Source organism: Cygnus atratus, chromosome 5, assembly GCF_013377495.2.
Source record: "Cygnus atratus isolate AKBS03 ecotype Queensland, Australia chromosome 5, CAtr_DNAZoo_HiC_assembly, whole genome shotgun sequence".
Taxonomy (NCBI): domain Eukaryota; kingdom Metazoa; phylum Chordata; class Aves; order Anseriformes; family Anatidae; genus Cygnus; species Cygnus atratus.
Window position 1 is genome coordinate 57,970,736 of NC_066366.1, and position 17,459 is coordinate 57,988,194.

Consider the following 17,459-nt stretch of genomic DNA (forward strand, 5'->3'; position numbering starts at 1 on the left):
ACTGAAAGTGAGGCTTTCGCTCAACGTTAATATTCACGTAAAAGGTAAAAAAACAAAACAAAAAAAAACAACACAGGTATGTTCCGCCAGATGGTTTTACACATTCAAATGCAGGAGAAAGCCACATGCCATATTGATAGTTTCCATTTTTTTCGAAGTTTGGAATTACAGCCCAGAAGTTCAGACCAGTGTGTGGGAAACTGTAGAAGCACAACAAAAATAAGATGAATTTCCTTTCATTTTGAAGAATAAATTTGGAAAAGCAGCTACACAGTAGTGGACTATCTGCTTAGCGTTGAAGTAAATTCAATGCAGTTAAAAAAATAGGCTATAAACTATGCCTGTGAAGTGCCCAAGATAGTGTTGATCGTTAATGGTTGGACTTGATGATTTTAGAGTTCTTATCCAAACAAAATGATTCTGTGATTTATAAACGATACCTAACAAGTCACACGTAGGATTATAAAAGGAAACAACCTCTTGAAAAGGGGGTAGCTAGCTGCATTAGAGCTGGATGTTAAAAATCTTGAGGTCACCAGGTGGTATTAATAATCCAAACTTTCTGTGTTGGCATTTCATAGACAGAAGCCTGCCATAATCTAAATGGCTGTGCTAGCATCAAAGAAGAATATGCCAGTCAACTGTTCTTTAAGACCATGAAACGTGTGTTTCAACTTAGAGTTGAAGGTGTAGGTGTATGTATGGTAATGTCACAACTCCTTTGGCTGTCAGGGACCCCCTTCACAGAGAAACTTGCAGAGAGAAGAGAGAGCATCACCACAGTCACACACAAGCCTCTGCCTCTGCCAGTGAGGAAGAAAGGCTGGAAACAGGTCAAGGAACGGCATCCTCCTTCAAAGAGTCCATTAGCATCAGGAAAAGGTATGAAATAGCAAGCATCTTGGATAAATATTGCTTGGAATATGGGTGAGGGCAGCTCTCTCCTGCTTGGGTCGTAAAAGACATCCAAGAATTTTGCTTCCAGTGAGCTGTGCGTCATTACCTGCTTTTCCGAGGAGAGAATACCAGTACCTCAAATAGGCCAGAGCTAACCCAGGGCTAAAGAAACCATCCGTCAATATTTGTAGTCGTTGCCCAATGTCTAAAGCTATGAGTGGGCTAAATGAAGACAACGCTAGAGTTTAGAGAAGCCACAGCATAATCCTTTCCTGTCTCTGGAGAATTTTCAAGAATTTGGCAGATTTCCCAGTTTGAATTAGTTGAATAAATTAGGTGACCTAACATTTTTCAAAGGGCACCATAAAAAATGTTTGGAGTAAATCAAACTATTTCATGCCAATAATTCGAGTTAGCCTATGTTAAAAATATATATAAGCTTTTTTAAAATGTGAAATTTTCAAAAGAGAGTACATACAAAAAAAATTCTGCCACAATTTTCAAAATGAGACCTTTAACTTCAGTTTTGATCACAGTGCATCAATATTTTTTGATTAAAAAAATAGTTTCTGAGAAAAATTCTAGTGCGGTGCTAGCTATACCTTTTCTTCTCTGCTCTCAGCCAAAGGAAGGAAATATCTTTTGCACCTCCAGAATCAGGACAGGATCATTCCCAAAGCAGTATATCTTGCCATTTCTTCAGAAAATTGTGCAAGTCAGTAGTACAGAGGGTGAACACCATAACCATGGCAGTGCCAATCTCTGCTTTACTCAAAGGGTAAAAGGATCATCTCTTGCTTCTGTATTTTTCAGCGCACCCTCTTAGAAGGGCATTGGCGGCTGTGGCACGAAGTCTGCCTGAGGGGCAAGTCTGGGAACTAGCACCACCCTGGGAGGAATTGCTCATTCACATCTCTTAGCCCACATCTCTTAGCACATCTTTTAGTTTCCAGGTGCTGCCAATTCAGACTAGCGACTGCCACCATCAAAATCTCAATTTTGCGTTCTTCTTCCCAAGCTCATGGGATAAACATGCATTTTGTACAGCAAATTAAAATTGAGAATCTGATATAACAATATGCCAGTAAGATCTGGAGCCCTTGGCTTGCCCTTCCATTGTCCATTCTTCAATCAGTCAGCTCACACCAAGATTATAAAAAACCTGAGCTAGGAGTTTACAGTCTGAAGCCCAAATTGAACAGAGCTGTCAGCAGATTATGTATTCCACTAAACAATGAGGTTTTCAGTCCCTTTTTGAACCACTGTTCTTTGCATGAGTTATGTTTGTACTATATTGCTGAGAAATTCACAAAACTATTATTTTTTAAACGAGTACAGTAGACAACAATGTTGTCAATGCATGTTGTCAGTAAGGTTTATTTATTAATAGCAGCATGAGAAGCATTTCGGAGTGCCCTTTGCATGTTCAATCCCACACCCATATGCACGCAGCATTTCAGAAAATGTTAAGTTTAATTAATATATGATTTTCTTTGGAAGGGAAAATTAGAAGAAAGATGTTCCCATACATTTTTCACCCATGATAATTTATATATAGAGAGCCCCTAATGAAAGGAGTTTTATTTATGATGTGAGTAGAAAGAATGTCCAAAAAAAATCAGTTACAGTGTTGGCATTTCTGACATATCCTGTCTTCTTCTTCATAGCCCATCCCATGCTAAACATCAACAGTAGAACTTTCTTCCTAATAAAGCTTTGGAGCTACTACCTGTGACTTCTCACCCATGCTGCAGAAATACTCTCCAGATGACCAAAGATTTTGTAATCAAACAAGCTGCAACAATTATCCAGCTGAAACAGTAATTTATCAGGCTCAGAGCAAAAACAAACTATTTTTGTGACATATAAAATTATGAAGTATGAAGAGCCTTTCCCAATATGTATCATGACTAATAATTATCAGCCCATACAGCAATGACCTCTTAGCCACTCCCTCTGTGGTCACCTTTCATTTGCAACCATCGTGTCTGACAAAAGCACGATGAGAAATAGCAGTTAAATGTGAGATATTATCAGCTTTCCCAGACAGAACCATGCTGGGAAAGATCAGAAAGAGAAAATTTCCTGTCATAGTTAAAGGAATAAATGAGCAACTAATAAATGTTCTGATACAATAAATGCATTCATCCTGATATAATTTTTCACTTGAATAACAAAACCAAATGGTTGTTGTGCTGTTTTGTTTTTGTCTGTTTGTTTGTTAAAAGAGAAATTTCCGCAATTAACTTATGGGAATAATGGAAAAAATTGCCCAATATTCACACAAAGAGCTTGAGCTGGGAAATCACAACACAAATGAAATAAAATCCTACCCTACCAATTTAGTTTCCTCCACACCATTTTTTACTCAGTTGTAAAGCAAACAGCACCGGACAGTGTTGGCAATCCCCTTGAAAACCCTGTGAACCCTGAACAGTGTTGCTGAAATCCTGAGTTTCTGCTACGACTTGCCAGGTAGTTGGGACAGAGCTGATGTAACTGCCTTCAGTTATACAGTGGCTACACCAACAGAGCTCTTGCTTTCCTTTATTGACATGATGAGGCACTGCTTGCTCCCTGCAGCATCCACAGGCTGAGCAAAAGGATGTGGCTGGGATACCATGGTCCAGCTCACCCAAAGGCTCTTTCATTCTTCATCTGCCCAGTTCCATCCATCAGATCTCATGATTCACGGGTGAGATCTTCTCAGCCAAGCTCTTCTGCAGACAGGTTCATAGCACACATACCCGTGGTACAGTGCCGTGGCCGCTTTCCTTCTGCCTGACTGCCCTCCTGCACCAGACTACCTCTGCCCTGCCGTGTCTCATAGAGAAAGCCAGGCTTGGGAGGTGCCATCTCCACACAGTTCCACTGAGTAGCTCATATATGCTTTCAGCCTGTTGTTTGCCATAGGACCATGGCTCATCAGAGCTCTCACCATCCACAGCTCTACTATTTTGGCCCTTCATCGTCACATAATCCCACTTAGCCAACATTTCCTCCAGGGTGCATGAGGCTTTGCATTATCTCTGTATTACAGGAGGTGCCTGAAAGATTCAAGTGACAAAAATTAGACAGTTCTGAAGATCTGGAAGATCATTATAGCACTTCTCAGCATGTTAGCAGATATAGCACCTTTCAGCTGTGGAGTCTTCGTGGGCAAATTTCACCAGAAATGGAAATTTAATGTAAACAAATGACTTCTGGGTTCTTCCAGCCCAGCAGGCCAGAACAGGTAAATATCCACTATCTCAGCATTCCTGCAACTATTAGAAATACCCACAGAGGCTTCAATCATGCTTACTAATTAAAAGTAGGGAAGGGAGTTTCAGGTATTGTGTTAATCAAGAGGTGCTAAAGGAATATGACCTTCCTCTGAGGCAAAGTCTGGCATGATAGCCAATGTTTTCCATGACACATACTAGAAAGCACAGAAACACAATCAGCAAAATTATTTCCTTGCTTCAGGATTCAATACTTTAACAAATGACTCACTGATACATGCTTCAGATATTCCTACGCTAAAACCAGAGTGTAAGTCATATGTATAAAATCCACTGTTGCTCCATAAGCAACGATAGCTTTTTCCCAAAACTGAACTAGAGAATGTCTGGTATGTTTGAACTGATGTAAGAAGTCTGGATTTTATGTTCACAATTCCAATTCATCGGTAGATAAACACTATGTGAATGGACTTGTCTCAGCACATTTCAAGAATTAAGGACAACTCAGCAATTAAAAAAACTTTGCTGGTCCATGAGCTGAAGAAGCCAAGCGTCAGCAGAAGTATATGCTTCCATTGCTTTAGTAAAGAGAAAGCATGTTTTTGTCAGACTGCATCTGAGTACAATGACAAAGAGTACATGATAAGAAATCATTAAATATAGAATAAGAAAACGTTCATTAGTATGTGCAAGGAGCAGTGTAGAAGAGAGCCATTATAGGTGCTCTAATGCCTAAGAGAAGAGTATGGGAGTCAGAAAACTGGACATAATTGCAGGTTCTGACACAGACTTTCTTTATGGCCTTGGGCTACACACCAGATATTGCTGGGCCCAAGTTCTTTAGCTATAAAAGGGAGATATGGCTACTCCAAACCCCTTATAATTTGTTTGGCTCTCCTAGATTATTACATAGAGACATACACCAAGAAAGAGATTTCTTTGACCACAAAGGAGAGAAAAGATAAAGTGGAAGAATCCATTCAAAGATGAATGTGACCTGATCCAAGACACAAGCAGAACACAGGTTTGACCAGCTTGGGGACTGAAGGAGAGGCCTCATCCATGCAGATGGCATGGTGGTGAGCTGGTGGGACAGAGACTGCTGTAGAGCATCAGGAGCATTAGCACAGCGGGGAGGAAAGATCTGCCTGGGAGGAGATTTTACACAGAATTTACCAAGCAAGGTCTCAGGGGACAGCATGACACTGAGGCTGGCACAGAAGGCAGGGAGAGAAGGGAAGTATTTGAGAGACCTCACATCAAGGAGATATTGATGAGATACCTCAGCCAAGCAGCCTCTGCTGCTCTACGTCCCTTCTTGCAGGGAGCTGGAATGGGACCTACTGCTCGAAGCACTCTGGTGGATACGAGCTGTGTGTCTGCTAGGAGGCTTTGCTGAAACAGATACTGGCGAAGCAGCTAAGGACATCAAAGCCAAAGTTGGCTCCTTTTACTTCAAATCAGAGCTACATTGACTTGCTCCGGTGAAACTGCTGGTTCAGAAACCAAAATAGCTCATTAGTCAAGAGCATATTCCAAGGCTTGAATCATCTTTAGCAAAGGAAAGGGGTTCAGTGTCAGTGAGTTTGACAGGGGACACGGGAAAGGCTAACTGACCTTTACGGAGAATGTCAGCCTGGGGAACCAATGCTTAATCCTCAAAAAGCTCGTGCCAGTGCCAGGAAATTTGTGTGCCTCTGAACAGGCAGACACACTTACCAGCAGAGCATGAAGGTCCAGATGCTCTGTGTGCCTTGGTTATTGCATAATATTATCAAATAGGATTTAAATTTTTTTTCAAGTGTCCCGATCAAAAAAATTAATCTTACTTTTTTTTTTTTTTTTTGAGAGGTCAGCCAGAAGACCAGCTCATTTCTTTGATGTAAATATTAACTAATGAACTGATGTTAAATCTGCTCCCTCCCTCTATCACCTCTTCCAGGAGCAGAGTAAAATGACAGCTTGTTGGGTGCAATTATTTCCCCTTTTGTCAAACTAGAACGCTGTCACTGAAGAGTGAATTGAGGGAGCTGAAGAATTTGCTAAGGATGGGATACCTCCGGAAGTAACAACACGAAGCAGACTGCTAACAGCTTTACCTTGTAAGGCTGAGAAGCTCTTGACATTCACAGATCTCCAAGTTTCCTCTAAACCTACCGGATTCCTTGTAAAGCAAATTTAATTGTCCTGGCAAAACCACTAAGCCTTTATGGGAATGCCTCTGCCGCTTGCCCTATGATTTGGTCTCCCTCTTTCCGTTTCTTTTCCAGGTACGAACAAGCCACGAGTCACCGAGTTGTGTGACACGCTGCCAACGTCACCGGACAGCCTGCCACTGAGGGGGGACAGCTTCTGCTTTTTGCTCGCCGCGACAAATACCATTGCATTGAGAATTATTGGCGTTACGGAGGGTGCTATAGTTGTGTGAGTATAAATAGACACAGTGCTAGTAAAAGACTCTCAAGGATAAATAGCATAGGTAGTGGATTTTGTGAGACCAAAATAACCCCATGCTGTGTGCTGAAAGTACCTTCCACTGGCTGGCGAGTACCTGCTGTCACCAGCCAGGGTCCTTGTCTTCCCCTGAAAAGCAAAAAGCACGCGTGACTTCAAAAGCCACGGGGTCTCTCCAGCAGCTCCCTCTCCCAGGGCCCCTTTTGGGAGTTCCAGCCACCCCAGGTGCTTGTTCCATGCCTCCAAAGGAGGCTTATATTTGGTGCAAATGATCTAAATCATACAAAAGTGTGATCTCAGGGAAGCAGAAGCAAAGCAGAAATATTTGGCCTAAGGTGAATTGCGTATTTGGTCTGAATGTATCTCAGTAGTTTGGGTGAGCAAGTCCGTGGTGCTTGAGAAAGTGAGGGGACAGAAGGATGTGACAGGTCCGAAATGCTCGTGTTTTGTTGCAGTGTCTGCACTGAATGAGAGCCAGGGGCTAGTTCTGCAGACCAGGCCAATTCAATACCAATTTAATCCTGGACTAATGAGTACTGAAAGAGTCACAATCCTGGCATGTGACTCCATTGATATTAATCCATCAGGGACAGGCTTGGCTTGGGTGGTACCTTGGATGAGAATGTGAAACCATGGAAGAATATTCTGTCAAAATACAATATGCAGACATGTTTCTAATCTTCAGTGTAACTGACAACACAGACTTACATCTAGAACTCATTTCAAAGGCACAGCGATGTTTTTGCATTAGTAATGGTGTTTGTAAGTACCCTCAATCTTTGAATTTTGTTCTTTTACACAATGAAGTTACTGTTTCACTGCTTCCTCCGTTGTTTTTTTTTTGTTTGTTTGTTTGTTTTTTCTGTTTTAAATTAGAACATTATGGAGAAATCCAAAATTCATACCAAGTCGAGATGTTCACTCTCACCTAATAACTCAGCTCTACTGGGTACAGTGTTATTTACTCTGAAAGGAATCATTCAGTAATCTTTGCTAAAAAAATATCCAGAGACAATTCTGATCCTGTAGTGCTTATTGTATTAATAATAGGCTTATTGTATTAATAAATAGGCTTGGACTGGCGTACGCTTTGCTGGGTTAGAAACTGGCTGGATAGCCGGGCCCAGAGAGTTGTGGTGAATGGAGTCAAATCTGGTTGGAGGCTGGTCACTAGTGGAGTCCCCCAGGGCTCGGTACTGGGGCCGGTCCTCTTTAATATCTTTATCGATGATCTGGATGAGGGCGTCCAGTGCACCCTCAGTAAGTTTGCAGATGACACCAAGCTAAGTGCGTGTGTCGATCTGCTCGAGGGTAGGAAGGCTCTGCAGGAGGATCTGGATAGGCTGGACCGATGGGCTGAGGTCAACTGTATGAAGTTCAACAAGGCCAATGCCGGGTCCTGCACCTGGGGCGCAACAACCCCAAGCAGAGCTACAGGCTGGGAGATGAGTGGCTGGAAAGCTGCCTGGCCGAGAAGGACCTGGGAGTATTGGTTGATAGTCGGCTGAATATGAGCCAGCAGTGTGCTCAGGTGGCCAAGAAGGCCAACAGCATCCTGGCCTGTATAAGAAGCAGTGTGGCCAGCAGGTCTAGGGAGGTGATTGTCCCCCTGTACTTGGCTCTGGTGAGGCCGCACCTTGAGTACTGTGTTCAGTTTTGGGCCCCTCGCTACAGGAAGGACATGGACGTGCTCGAGCGAGTCCAGAGAAGGGCGACCAAGCTGGTGAGGGGTCTGGAGAACAAGTCTTACGAGGAGCGGCTGAGGGAGCTGGGCTTGTTCAGCCTGGAGAAGAGGAGGCTCAGGGGCGACCTTATCGCTCTCTACAGTTACCTTAAAGGAGGCTGTAGAGAGGTGGGGGTTGGTCTGTTCTCCCACGTGCCTGGTGACAGGATGAGGGGGAATGGGCTAAAGTTGCGTCAGGGGAGTTTTAGGTTGGATGTTAGGAAGTACTTCTTTACCGAAAGGGTTATTGAGCATTGGAACGGGCTGTCCAGGGAGGTGGTGGAGTCACCATCCCTGGAGGTCTTTAAAAGACGTTTAGATGTAGAGCTTAGCGATATGGTTTAGTGGAGTACTTAGTGTTAGGTCGGAGGTTGGACTCGATGATCTTGAGGTCTCTTCCAACCTAGAAATCTGTGTCTGTGTCTGTGTCATTTAGGCAATAAATGAGTCTTGATATTGAACCCTGATTCATGGATTTTTACCTGGCTTCCCTGCTTTGCTTCCAACCTTCTGTTTGCTGTTGTACATCAGTTGTCCCTTCCTTGAAGAGAATGTCCTCTCCGGAGTGGCGCCTGAGTCACAACAGTCAGGTGTTTCTGACTGTGGAGAGAAGGTTTTAAAACTAAAAAGGAATATGGTTGTAGTCATGTCGAGTGCAAATTAACACAGGAATCAGGCCCTGTTTGGAAATGAACCCTTAGAATTGCACCAAAGCCTATCACTTTCACGCAGATATGCTCTCAGCAAGGTTTCTCCCATTTCCACATTCACACAACTTCTGTCGAAAGATCATATGTGGGACTGCCATTTGGACTTTCATCAGCCAATAATTCAAACTCAACTTCAAAAAGAGGAACTGTTCAAAGAAATGATATAAAATGTCCATTTAATTACTAGTAGGCACATGCAACTTGCTCCTGTTTAAAGTGCAATCCTTACTGCAAAGTTGAGCTCAGTTCTTTTTGGGGCTTTACTCCCCAGGCTTTCATCATCCTCAGAGAGGCTTCAGGAATCCTCTGATTTTTGCTCGAGGACATCCATGGCTCCGCCTGGTCAGGCAGCAGGGGACAGAGTGTCTCACTTGCAGAGATACACAGTCTCCTGCTGCAGGCCTGGAAAAACTGCTCATGCTTCCAAACAGAAGTCTACAGAGAATTAAATAGCCTAAAAGGCAGCCCTTCTGAAATAGTGTTGAAATAAAGAATGGCAACATGTCCAAAACACTGATTAAAGCTAAATTAACCTACATTAAACCTGAAATACTTATGGTAGCCTTCCTGTGGGTGTGAACCTGCTGAACCAGCAGCTGTGCAACAACATCTGAAGGATGTTCTGGAGGATCAGAAACTGCTCAGGGACAAGGTAAAAGCCTAGCAAGAAAACCAGGCCCTTCTCGGGGTCTGTGTGCTGTATGTCTGACCATAGCTGCCAGGTTAAGTACCAGGAGCTGTGAAGATGCAGTGGCACAGGTGCCAGCCCACCCTAGCAACTGAGTGTTTGCCCAGGGATCTTAGACAGCTTGTCTGCTGGTGACTAACACCCTGGCAAGTCCTGCACTGCACTCTGTACTGCTATTGTAACCCCTGCCAGCTCGGTGAAACAAGACCACATCAGCTATCAGCTGCTGCAGTTGCTCAAATTCATGTCAGCACCGCTCCAGAGAGGTCTCAGCCTGCCCAAGGTTCTTGGAGAGAGATCTGTTAGGGACTCACGAAGACTTCAGAGTGTGTGACACCAATACCTTGAGCACTGGGAGGTTTACGACAGAAGTCCTGTAGCACCTGCTGCACACCTAAAGGGTGAGAGGTTAGAATGGAGCAGCAGAGAGCGCTGTGTAAGCCCTACTAATCCCCACAGCAAGAGGTTAGGGGTCTTCCTATCAGCTGCAGTCCCTGTACAACCACTACTACCACTTTGCTCTATACTTCCACATTCAGGGCTGGGTGGCATTTAGGCCACGTTGCGTTCAGTGCTGCACATTTTAAGGCATGTGAAACTCATTTCCAGGGACTTTTCAGTTTAAGTTTATATTCCAGACATCTACTGGAATCATAGAAAAAAAAAAAAAGGTTGGAAATGGCTTCTGCTGGACTCTGCTGCAATCTTCTGCTCAGTGAAAGGGTGGGTTTCTCCAGGCCTCATCTAGCTGAGCTCTGAGTTCTTCCAAGATTAGAAATTGTATGCACTTTGTGGTCAACTTGCTCCAGTGCTTGACAGCCCCCACTATGAAGAACTTTCTTCCTTATGTCTATCTAAACCGCCTCCCATCCAGTCCCAAGGATTTGTATATGTCCAGTTTATCTAAGTCACCCCAGCATGATCATCTTCCCCTGCGGGTAGTATCTTTCTGTTCCAAACTCGGCCACGAGACATAGATAATGGGAGCAGACTCCACCAGTAAAGACAAAGAAAATACTGAGAACCTCAGACTTTTCTGTGTCCTTCATCACTAGATCACCGGCCCCATTCAGCAGTGGACCCACATTTTCTTGGTCTTCCTTTCACTACTAACATGCCCATAGAAACCCTTCCTGTTGCTCTTCATATTTGTACTGGTTTCAACTGTAGCCAAGCCTTGGCCTTCTTAATCCCGTTCTTACATACCTGGGTAGCTCTATACTGCTCCTTGATTGACTGTGTTTGTTTCCACCTCTTACACGTTTTATTTCTGTGTTTGAACTCAGTCGGTAGTTCTGTACACCCAAGCTGGTCTCATGCACTACCTGCTTAGCAGCAGTGTGGACCATAGGTGGGGTTTGAGAAGGCAGTTCTTGAAGACAGACTAACCCTCCATATCCTTTTACTCTTCACAGCAATGTGCCAAGGGATGTTGCTTATCGGTTCCCTGAACAAGCCAGTCTGCTCTCCTGGATCTCAGGGTCATTGTTCTGCTACACACCTCTCTCCGCTTTCACACGATCTTAAATTCTGCCATTTCTAGGTCTCTCCATGGCTACCATTGACCATCACAACCCCTACCATTTCTTCCTTGCTTGTGAGTAGTGAATCCATCAGGACACCTTTCTACTCAGCCTGTCCAGCACCTGTATCAGGAAATCGTCCCCAACCTACTCCAGAAACCTGAATTACTTGTGCCCTACTGCTTCCTGCCCAGCAGATGTCACATTGGTTAATATCTCCCATAAAAGTCAGGGCTTGAAACTGTGACATTCTTCCACGTGTCTAAAGAGGTTTCATCTGTTTTGTCTTCTTGACTGTGTGATCTGCAGTAGATGCCTACCACAATGTTACCTGTGTTGGCCTTTCCTTTGATTCTGTTCCATAAACTTCTGACCAGCCCATCACACAGTCCATAGCAGAACTTCATGCATCTGAGCTGCTCCTGTCTGTGCAGAGCACAACTGTCTCACACATCTCACCTGCCTCCTTCCTAAAAAGCACATATCACAGCCCTTCAGGTGTGAGAGCTCTTAGAGCTTCTGAATACAAAGGAGCAATGGGTGGGTCAATTTCCTGCCTATCCAGGTCTGCACTACTCTGTCTCCCAATCCAATCAATACAGAGATCTGGGCACTGTCTTAAGGTGACCTGCTATGAACACCTAAATTAGATGTTGCTCATCCGTCTCTTGATTATTACACTGAAAAATGTTAATAGCAGCCTTTGGGCAAGTCTTTAATCCACAATCCCCACACATCCCATTACAGTCAGAAACATATCATGCACACCCTTCCAGGTTCAGTAGAAGGAATAACCACCCTCTTATAATGTAGTAAAGACAGTTGAACAGTGGAAGCCCTCTCCCAGAGATCTAGTTTCCATGGCAGGACTTGGCAAACTCAGGAACTGCTGTGCTTGCCCAGACGTGGTCATGGCCGACGTGCCTGGGTTGGCTTGGTACAGGAGAGGGAAAAGTAAGGAGCAATGTAGAGAGGGACTCTCTTGAGGTCAGACTTGTCAGAACCAACAGTCTTGGGAATGTTGTACAGAAACTATTCATTTGTGTTTGTTTCTACTGCATTCAAAGAAAGGGAAAAAAGACTCTGTGTTTATCTTTCTGTAAATAACACAGAACACACCAAGGAACAGACTGCATTCATATTATCACATCTCTTCCAAACAGAAAGGCTGCAACAGATGACAGTATATTTACAGCCTGTTCTTTCAACCTTTCTCACATGGAAGAAGAGCTAGGGTAAGAATATCTTCACATTCTGTGAATTGCAGTTTGTTTTATTTTTGCTGCAAGGTGTAAAAATCTCACTGCAAACATTTATACTGTAGTTTGAGCCACAAGAGCTGTAGCTGGTACATGGCACTTCCAGATCAGTTTGTCTACAAGATGCAGACTTCAGTCCTACCCAGTGCAGGAACACATACCACCACCATTTGGAAACCTTTCTTAAGGAAATCCAGACTGACAACTTCTCTTCCTGCTGCAAATCACTGCCTGGTTCAGTTTCCAGTCTGACTGCTGCTCTCTTTCCCCCAGCACACCTAGAGGTAAAAAGGCATCACAAGCATCATGCCCATCCCCTGCTGAGGAGCACCTGAGGTGATGGTGTCAGCTCTCCATACCAAGGAGCTGCTATTGGTTCTCCTTGCCTGGTTGGTAGGTGCAGTTTGGCTTTGAGAGGGCAGGGAAGATGAGCAAACACGAGCAGTGAGAAGCCTCTTTAGGGTTCTGTCAAGGATTCATGGACTGTTTTGTCTAGCTGAGGGGGAAAAGAAGGCAGACTGAAAAATATTCCCCACCTGCCCAAGGCAGAGGATCAGGAAACATGTTGGCATCTTTCACCACTGCAGTACCAGGCAACGAAAAGCCACATTTCCAAAGGCATGTGTTAGTCTCCTGATTTCATTGGAGCGTAACACTGCTAAAATGTTTGTATGAATCCAAGCAAAAATGGACAGAACCTGTTATTTGCTGACCAAGTGCTGATTTTGGCATGTCTTTCTTGCACAGGAAAATGGGCAGGCTCAGACTGCCTGTTCCCTGTGTATCAGATGCTGTCCCTAACAGGACAAGACAAACAGGATAGAACCGGAGGGACCACAGACAAGGAACCTGCAAGAGCTCCAGGCCCTGCCATGCTCACAGAGAGCTTGCTGAGCCCCGTAGCCCTGCTGCTGTGTGAGTGCTGCCTTCATAGCTTACTGCTCCAAACCCCTCTGCAACACAAGTAGAATGGACCTGAGCTACTTGCCTTCTTTCCATACCTCAAGACACCCTTAATGGTCACCCCACGTCTTGATGGCTCCCCTTGCTGCACTGCCATCGCTGTCTCAGGCCTGAAGCCTGAAACCAACAAAGGCAGAGTTTCCTTAATTAACCATCAGGCAGATTTTTTTTTTCTCTGTCTCTTTTTCCATCTCTAAGTTGCGACATTTCCTGCCAACTTGCTGCTTGGCATGAATTTCTACAACAGAGCAATATAACTTCTGAAAATAGACACTTACACTGGAAAGCCTGACACACCCTCAATGGAGCCTATGAGTGGCAGAGCCATAATCAAAAGCCAGTCAAGACACTAGGCCATGCTAGCAGCACTCAATTAAAGCTCTGAGCAAATCAGCCCTAAGAGAAGAAAGTAAATGGGGGCTCAATAAATGCTGTTGCACAGAGCCCCCAGGCTCTTTTCATCACTCCAAGGCATTTGAGTTTGTACTCTTCACAGTAACCCTAGCTTGGGCAAGTTATTCTGATATCGCTGGCATGTTCAGAATCCCTTTAAAAAGAAAAATTCATGGAAACGGCCAACTGCTGTGATTTCCTAATATGAAACTGCATGCAAAGCCTATGGAAATAAAAGCTGGTAGATGTATGAGACGCTTGTGAGCACTGCCTCTTATTAACAAGGGTGGGTTTTCCAGAGTAAAATTCTCCAGGGCCAAATAACAGGAGACTGATAAATAAAGCTTGTCAAGTGCCCTTTCTGACTCACTCTCTCCTGCTGGAAGGATGACTCACTGTCATGTGTGAAAGGCTGCCAGGTCTTGCTTACATGCTGAAACAAGCATGGCTTGTCCGTGTTAGACGTACATTGCTTCAGAAGCAGCAGACACTCAACACCGAGAAGGCAGACCTGGAAAGGGCTCTGCTGACTAAAGGATCTGAACTTCAAGGTATTTCTCAATCCTTTCTGGAAAGTTCAAGGATGTTGTTAGATTACCACAGGAAGCATAGGCCCAAAGCCATGGCTGATGGCTTGCCTTACTATCACAGTGTCTTCAAACTAGAACTCACCAGGGCCATCAGATTTTACCCAGAGTGAGCCTGAGGGCATGTTACAGGTGCAGACAGAAGTAACTGAGCTGCCTTTTGTCCAAGGAAAAGAGTTTGCAAGAGCAGCCAGTCACTTGTTGTTCTCTATCTCATGGTGAGGAAGTATCCCAATGGGGCCACTCCTCTTAAGGAGACTGTGAGGAGCCTCCCTTGAACCTGGAAAGGGACAAGCATATCATGTTGAGCATCATCTCTCAGTCTGAGTAGCTCATCAACTGCTTTTGATCACCGCTGGTAGCTGCTCAGTGCTTCCTCCTCCCTGCAGTGACACAGACCTTGCAGGTAGGTGACACTGCACAAAAAGCTCATTCACGTCCAGGATCTCTGCTGCCTACGTGAGTGTCTGCTCCACCCTCTGGTCTTCTGTCCTCCTGCGGCTGCCCCAGGCCCACCACAAGCCAAGTGTGTAACTCCATGAAATCTCTGCCCCAGGCACTGCAGGGGCTTGTTCACAGATCCCAGTTATTAGCAAGTACCACAGACTGCACTGCCCTGTAGGACCGAGGTGGCAAAGAATACCTTTCCCTCATACTCTTTTCTAAGGCCCTGTACTATGCCTGTCTGCTTGGACATGACAAAGCAAGATGCTTTTGCAAGGATTAGCGTCCTGGGATGTCAATCCACAGATCAGAGAGGGGACAGTGTCACACTTTGAGAGACAAAACACTGCCCAGCCTTTAGCTTATAGAGATCTCCTAATGCGGAAACCAAAAGGTTTCTCCCAAGATCATGAGAAGGAAGCTGTGATGTAGTCTCCCTTAGCTCCAGGTATTGGCCAACATCTTGCTGCATCATTTAGTAGAGAAACTGTTGCTGCAGGGCAGTGATACCACAAATGCCTCTTGAGTGTCCAGCCAGGTATGTACCATCCAGGATTCGCTCGTGCAGCCTGGAAAAACAGTTGCACAAGCTTTGGCCCAACTGAGCTCTCAGGAAACCTGCAACTAAAACACCATCTCAAAGTCTTGCCACCATTTTTCAAACCATATGAGCACTAATCTGCCTGCCCAAAATCAAAGCAAATGTGTAACCTAGAAATGTTAGTTTTGAACTCCACATCATGTCTATGAAGAAGACATAGCAGTATCACACACAGTTTTAAATTAATATTTTTATGTATTTTTCCTTCAGGAGAGAATGTGTTTTCTGCCCCACAAAATTTCTAAGAGATTATTTTTAAATATTTTTGCTTTGTACAAGAACAGATGTCTATTGAAAAGCTTGAGAGAGAAACTGCAGGCCACAGCTCATCCCATGATAAAAGGACTCACCTGACACACGGAAAACAAGCCTAGGCCACAATGCCACTTAGGTGTTAAAATAACATGTGCCAGCCTAAGTGAAGAGACTAAATAATAGCTGTGAGTCTGCAGTTCAGATGTCTGTCTCAATAAGGTGGTGCAAGAACATCTCACGTAAGTGACCTAGTCCCTGGACTATTGGTAACTGCAGAAGTTCCTCACGATAATTTCAGTGCAAACCTTCATCCTTTTAAAGACTGACCCACACATTGCAAGGGAGAATTGTGCTGTTATTTTTATCTAGCAGAAATGTATTGCACTGAAAAACTTCCAAACCATCACTGATGCAGCAAACTTCTAAAAATGCTGAAAATATTACCTCTCCGCTTTTCTTTCACTTTTTAATCATCCATTATTTTTCATTGATTCTTATTGACTGTGCAAAGGCCAGGATTTCATCCTAAATTTTCCTCCTGATGCTAATGATTAGCACAGATATTTAGTCTTGTAGGTAAAGTGATACATGATTTCTTATCATGAATGCATTATGCTTCAAGATATTGACAACCCAACTGCATATTTTGATTTTGAACTTCTAAGATTTGCTTTTCCAATCATGTAAAATCAGTGATAAAAATAATATTATATAATAAAAAAAAAATGCAAGTTAATAGATATCTTAAAAAACAGCATTCCACTTTGCAATACTCTTTTCACAATGAACCATAAATTAGTCTACCATTATCTGAGAACAAAATGAGAAATGATTGAAATCAAAAAAGGATTAAATTATATATTAAAGATTCAAGAGTAACTTCCTTTAAACGTACAATTCCAGAAGCTTTTCATCTATAGTAAGTCCTGTCTACTGATTACTTTGCTAACCCTATAGAAAAAGAGGGTTGACGTTAAAATCAAGAATCATATTCATCTGCGGGTGCCAAAGCACTTCCCAAAATAAGTCATTAAAATAGTCTTCTCAGAAATGGTGCAATGAAAGCACTAAGATGAAAGAGGAATAGTTAGTGACAGAACCAGGAATTACAGGCCAGTTCTTCAGTCACCCAGTACAGATCCTTGTGTGCAAAACTACCCCACTTCTGACAAATGATTTTGGCTTTTTAATCTGCAATTTCCAAATTATTTACTTAGCAATATGAAATTATGCCACTCAATGAAAGCAGATACCACTTCTGCTAGATGCTCTGATTACAATCATCTTCTGCCATTGCTTTTGAGAATACAGCACTCTCACTACTAAGCCTGTTTTGGGGGCTTCACAGAGGTGGCAGATTCAGGCCATTTGTCAGGACAGAGGAACAACTCCTCTGTCTTCCATGTTCTTGTTCTTGTTCTTGTTCGTCCTTCTCCATCGCCCCGTCAGACTTGAGCATACAGGAATTTAACTCACTACAGTGAGCTCCAATGATGCCCACCCTGTTAGAAAACATGGTGTTAATATGCTTGACATAATGAAGCAGAGGAAAATAGGAGAAAGGGGGAATAACCTGTAGTATTTAGAAGGTAAACCGGCAAGGAACATTGCCTCCTTTAGCTGGACTGTGAGTAACACCCACTATGCCAAGATTATCTGCTTCCTCCAGGGAAGAACAAATAGCCACACTTAGACACTCAGCACCCTGCATACCATGTCATGTTTCTGTCTCGAGCAT

General features: G+C 43.7%; 1 protein-coding gene across 1 annotated transcript in view; it reads right to left on the reverse strand.

Moving 5' to 3' along the window:
• The window catches only part of ZBTB1 (zinc finger and BTB domain containing 1), a 76,582-nt gene that overhangs the window by 1,106 nt on the left and 58,017 nt on the right, over window positions 1-17,459 (reverse strand). The gene's annotated exons all lie outside the window — the stretch shown is intronic.